Genomic DNA, 6,885 nt, shown 5'->3' with positions numbered 1-6,885 from the left:
GCTACCTCCTACATGAAAATAAATGAAAAACCAATTTATTTAAGGGTGAAAAGTTTACTTATCAGTTACAAGTGTATGTTTTGTTTCATTCCGCTTGCATGCTGGAAGCGTCTACGTCTTGTCTGTTTTTTGTAGTTTGCTAGTTGATCGCGCTTGAGGTAAGTAAACAGAGAGCCAGGACAGGAAGTCGCACACCGGCTGCTCCGTAACTGGGGCCAGCAATCATTTGCATATAACATCAACAGTGACTTGTCAATCAAAGAGCAACGCAAACAAACTTTCGGGACTTTTAATCACATACGCGTGCCTCGGTTTCCTATATTTTAAAATTGATTTTTGAGTATGTTCCAACAATGACAATGCTCCGAAATTTTAACACTATCTAGCCAAGACTGTCTGGGTGAGAAAAAGCAAAAAAAAAACCTGCATGTCTACCTTAAATAAATGACATAGTTCAAAAATTCATTTATATAAATGTTACGACTGTTTTACCTTATACGTATACTTATATGTAATCAATGGAGAGGGAGAAAAAACCTAATGGCCCTGCCATGGTTACTGATAATCCCATAATTTGTAAAAATTATAATTATATGCCATGATATATCAATATATGTTATTACAATCCCCTGGGTATAATGTACTGAATTTGATATACGGCGATTTTAACTGCGTATTCGATAGCGCCGAACAAGGAAAAGTTAATAGTTTCGACATTTCAATGAATAACATTTATCATAGGTATCACTGTCTAACTTTGTAATCCTACACTTCTATTCATATCGACTGATTGATGATGAATAGTGCATCCGAACTTTCAAACGATCGAACATTATCAATTCCCCAGCTTACATACTTATTAGTTGTGTCGCATCATTAGCAGTTGAATATCATTCATTCGCCGCTAATCCACGAAGCTTTGGCATGATGTCTAAACACATAAGCTAATCACTAGAAACATAATTCCTGCTAAAGCTCTTCAGTTTGTTTTTAAATGAAGTGACAACTTATAAATGAATGACGATGAATTAACGACGTGCACGTGCGTCGAAAATTGAAACACTTGGTGGAAATGGGTGTAGTCGATACAGTATACAATATGGAGACTGTTGGTCTGCTCACTCATATTTGAAATTGGAATTATAAATCCGTATCAACATTTTGAACACAAACGTTCCATTATGCTAGTTGTGTACATATTCGCTAAGCCCCAAGATTATGACGTTCTTCTTAAGACTTCAACAATAAAATCTTAATACAAAATTTGTAAACTTGCTAAATATTAAGTTTCATCACTAATAGATGTGTCGGTGTTAACAAATATATAAAGGTTATCTCTTAATTATCTTCGCATGAATTTCTCAGCTAAAATATTGAACTATTCATATCTACATTAAACATTCGTTGTTGGATTTGAACAATTGTTTTGGCTTCAATGAACCATCTATTATATATAGTCTGTATCACTTAATGGGAATATGAACATGTATTGTTGTGTTATATAATTCTAATCTTATTCACACGATTTTTTTCAAATTTTCATGACAATATAAGCTAATAAAATTCATTACCAGGCAGTATGCTTCAGAGATAAATTACACATTTCCGTAGTTACAATGATAAATACAACATGGTATTACCTGGTTTTTCAACATAAAATGATTTAGATTTTGAAGATCAAAGGCGCTGATACAATAAACAATCAGTCAAATATTAAAAGCACATTTAAATAAGTGCGTTTTCAGTCTGGATTTAAAAATGTCTACTGAAGGACTAGAACGAACAGACAGAGGTAATTCATTAAAAAGTTTAGGACCTAAATTTTCAAAAGCACGGTCTTTATATAACACCTTGGACTTTTTACTACACACCTGACGAGTTTTAATAAGAAACTTCGATTCAGATCTTAAACTACGACTAAGTACATAAAATTCGATTAATTCACATAGATAATTTGGGGCAAAACCATACAAAGATTTATACACTAGTAAAAGTAATTTGAAATTGATTCTTTGTACAACTGGTAACCAATGAAGTTTAATAAAAATGTCTGTAATGTGGTCATATTTTCGAGCACGAGTGACAAGGCGGGCTGCTGCATTTTGTACACGAATAAGAGGTTTTATCTTAGTTACAGGGAGACCAGACAATAATGAATTACAGCTGTCTAAGCGAGAAGATATGAATGCATGTACCAACTTTTCAGTATCAGATTGGGATAATGATTTACGAATACAATTAATATTTCTTAGATGGGAATATCCAGATCTACAAATAGTAGAAATGTAATAATGTATACGCTGAATGCCCGGCGTCCCACAGCGAAGGATAATCTATTCGCATCAGCACCGCGATGAAACATGTGGTTATTGACGACAATTGCGATATTCTGACAGAATAATCACAATGTTAGAATTTGCTTTGATGTTATGCTGTGTGATCCGATAAGTACAGCTTACATTTAACAAAAAATACACAGCATGATGCATTTTATTTCGTGTGTGTTATATTCATGTTACATCTGTACATCGATCTAAATGCGTGAAGAAAGGTAATACTAATATTCGCATTGACTCAACAAGGATTTGGCTTTCTCTTTGGTGAATAGTTATGACATATAAATCAGCGTTTACTTTTTTAAGCTATATGCTTGAAAATACATACATCTTTGGCACATTTTTGTATTGCAATATTCCGTGGATTTTAACTATGAAAATTTAAAAAAATCACGTCAAATGTTTTTTAGAAAAGAATAACGTTTTCGAAATGTATTATATAATTTGCGTAACTCTAAGTCTCGGTTCGACATTGATATATCATACGTGGAATTTAAACGTTGTTTCTTTATTGTCTCTTGTCTCTTTTTCAGGGATAAACATACAAACATAACTTATCATGAACATATATCTCGAAAAACATCATCATCAGCGTACTGATACTGTCACGCTATATGTGTTTACACAATGTATGTTTGAATTTGCATTTATATCTGATGAAAAAGGCAGATAAACTATTTGTATTGCCCGGCGGACAATATTCTTAGTTTTACCTCATCGTAATGGGAGTTGCAGAACACGGAAGCAGTTGCGGTTCAATGTTCGCATGTGAATTAAGCCACTTATAGGGAAAACATTATCATCTTTCTTTTGAAATTCCGTGTATTGTTAGAAACCATATGATTAATCAAGTGTTATATCTAACATTGTGTCTTATTGAATTTTAGTGATTAGCGTACACAATTTTAGTAAACATTTGTAGATATGCTTTGAGAAACATAGATGTCATGTTTCAGAACGTCATCTTTGCTAAATTGGTAGTCACTGGGTTGAATAACCTGTATTAGATCATTAGCAGTAAAACTCACAAGAATTAAAAAAAAACAATTCAGCGTATACCAAATGCATACTATAAGGATACACACTCATAGTATGAGCTAGTCTTATTTTTTTTTAACCGAACAGAAAATTTCACAATCTTAAAGCACGGGCGAGTTTTGAAGCTTCATTGCTCTGTAATAGTACAACTATTAAATTAGTTATTCGAGATACCGTGATGATTCAACATTGAAAGGCTTCTTCGTAGGCTTGAAAGCAAATATAGCAATTTAGGTGGCCTTAAAAGGCTTGTGTGCAGCTTATCTAATGTAAATCATGTATGTTTGATTTACAGCAATCGCAGCGACACACCGAGCCCCATGTATCGTTCTCGATGGTCTGTAATGAATTATAATTATAATATTATAATTCCATACGAAACACTCTAAGTATAAGGAAACTTAAAACACGCCTGGACAAATTATCGTTCTTGTATTCTATGATCGAATATACGCAAACGATTCAGACTGATGATAATTTGATCTTCTTTCCACTTACTCTATTTATAACACAGTACTTGATGCATTCATAATGACATCACGTATTTTAATATGCCGGGGTTTGAAAATTAGGAATTATTTAGACTAACTATAATCTAATCACTTTTTGCTTGGTCGGGAGTACCTCACACATTATTATATTTATAAGTCTGTTTCCACAGCGAAATCATGTCGTATGTGCATATATGTCGCAAGCTATTGTTACTGCAACATGTAGACATCGATTACATGAGATGCATACAAATTGAGACCACATAGGAAATGTTTAATAAAAAACAATAGGATCAAATATCCAAGAATATATGAGTTTGCTATTAAGTTGACCCATGAAATTGTAGATTTATTATCATTGTTATCATATTATAAGGATTTAATGGAAATACCCGCATTTCAAAATTGAATGACACATCAGTTACTATTTATTTTTTTTATTTTTAAGACTTATATGTTCGTGCCTGGCAACTTATTTCAGTACACGCTATGACACATTTTATCAATGCCGCTACCGATAAATATAACACAATACAATGTCGCCAATTGATATTGATTTGATGCTGACGTGGACTGTTATTAGTATTGCTTAAGACGACCGTAATTCCCTTGTACAAGTGCAGAATATGCGATTAGATGGATGTGACATATTCGTAGCATTCGATTGTTGATTATTATGATGAAATTAGTAAGCTCCCACACATGTGCTATTATCATTTATGAGATTCGTGGAATACTTTATATGAAATCATAAGATGCCTCTGTTTTTTATAATAACAATATTTGCAGTGTATATATCCGGAGTATTTTTCCTAGCTGCTTTAAGAGAAATTTTAACTAGCCACCACTGGATTTGGTAACATAACTCCTTGTCTGCATTTTCTCGTTTAGAGCTGGTCTTTGTCAACGCGTGTACTATAGGAAGCTTAGTCGGCCATTGTATCTTTCCACGAAACGTTCTAATTAATAGCCTTAACCTAGTACTAATTGGCCCGGATATAAATATAATCCTCATTATCTACATATCCCGCAACATCGAATAAGTTAACCAGGACTAATTGCACTAGTTGCACGGCAGAAAAAATAATCGGTGTAAAATTACGGCTGTCTAGTAGCCCCGTGAAATTGAATGAAGCGCCATCAATTATGTACGTTTCGTATACTAAATTTGCGCTAAGTCTGAAAAAAAAAACACTGCGAAACTTAATATATTACCTAATATTGGGATGATATTGGTAAAATAAATCAATGTCTTCATTCCCGGATTTTACCTTACATTCACATTGTTTGCCGCTGATGCGCTATGAATGATTGTAAATAGCAATCAATGCTATAAAACCTGCCATTCGATTAAGGTTACTGTTATATGGTATCACATTTTCCGCTCCTATATTGTACGTGGTTTGAACTGAAATTATATTTTTGTTCGTATTTTTTCCTTCTTAAAAAGACACATTAATAAAATCATGACCTGCAATGGCTGTTGATGATCCAGGAATGGCAACATGTAACGCGAGTGTCACACCAGTGTAATGGTCAATGAAATTTATCTGAGGCACAGATTAGACGTCTTGCAAAAAATATGGCGAAGCATACTAACTAGTCGAATTGATATGAACAGTTAACCGGTGAAAATGTAACCATCCATTTATTACAATTATTATATCGACCCTGATATTGTAAAATATAATTATTAGGAATACGAATGTTGTCACAATGATTCATTAGTACGCCATAAATTGATAGATGGATGACTTGGCACATCACATATGTGTAGTTATCAATATAATATTAATCAACAACCCGCAGAGCCATGTGGGATTTGGAGTCTGAATCCAACATAATACTGGTGGGAGTTCATTACTGTTATTCTGATATAGAAATTGATTTCTTGGCGATATCGCGATTTTTTTTATTATTGCTTGATTTTACGCCCAAATTCCGACTGGTGTGCTGGTTGGCGAATAGCCTATCGTTCTACACTGAAATATACTGACGACACATTCAGCCGATCGTTAAAGAATGTTTTAAGTCTATTCATGATTCGTGTGTAGTGCCTTGTCTGATTTGTTGTTATCGATTTTAACGTCAAGATGAACCAGGACCGATAAAATACAATATAGTAACACTTCATTTTACACATATATCGTGGCCATTAGAACATATATCCCTAGTAAGTAACACAAATAATGTCTTCTCACATTCATTATGTAATGCGCATAGTCATGTCCATAACATCTGCTCATATGCATAAAATGTTCATGTTTCTGTACTCAGAAAACAGGCCTTGTTTTGACACCATAACATGATTTTGTAGTCTCCTTAATCTCAAATTCAGTTGGATTATTAGAATATATTCACAGAATTAAGGTTTGTTGATAGAAAGCACATATTCAATAAATCAAAGTTAAGAATGCGACTTTTTTTGTGAATAATGTTTCTAATGCGTTGCCAAACTTAACAAAGTGTATTACGTGGTACACATGGTGGGAAAATCGAATGTTAATTATAGTTTCAATTTTGTTGAAAGAGTTTTGTTGGAATTGTTCAGTATCCACATTTTAATTCTACTGCGCCCAAGAACATCATAGTAAAGCTAATATTAATTACCACATTTGTTCATGTATTAGACAACTTCATTGTTGGACATGTAAACGATGCATCTATAAACCTAGCTTTATATGGTGTCTATTTTAGATGTGATTTTATCATGCATATGTAGCCATGATATTCAATTTAACAAACATATTCACTTCCGTTTAAATCATATAGCAAATACGTTTTTTTTTTTTTTCTGTCCTTGATTTATAATACATTCACATAGTATATTTAGGCGACACATTGTTGCACAAAGTGAAAGCTATACGTGACTGGATTGTTAGAACGTTGTATCGCGTGCGTGTTATTAAATGTGTTATCGTGTTTATTGCGCTTCGCTTCACTGCAATTCACTGCAAAGCTTTGGGCGAAACAAACCCTGAAACTTGATAAATTACTGTTATAATTAATTTCAACAAAAT

The sequence above is a fragment of the Saccoglossus kowalevskii genome, chromosome 19 (genome assembly GCF_978046115.1).
Source record: "Saccoglossus kowalevskii chromosome 19, keSacKowa6.1, whole genome shotgun sequence".
NCBI lineage: Eukaryota > Metazoa > Hemichordata > Enteropneusta > Harrimaniidae > Saccoglossus > Saccoglossus kowalevskii.
This window is presented reverse-complemented; position numbering follows the sequence as displayed.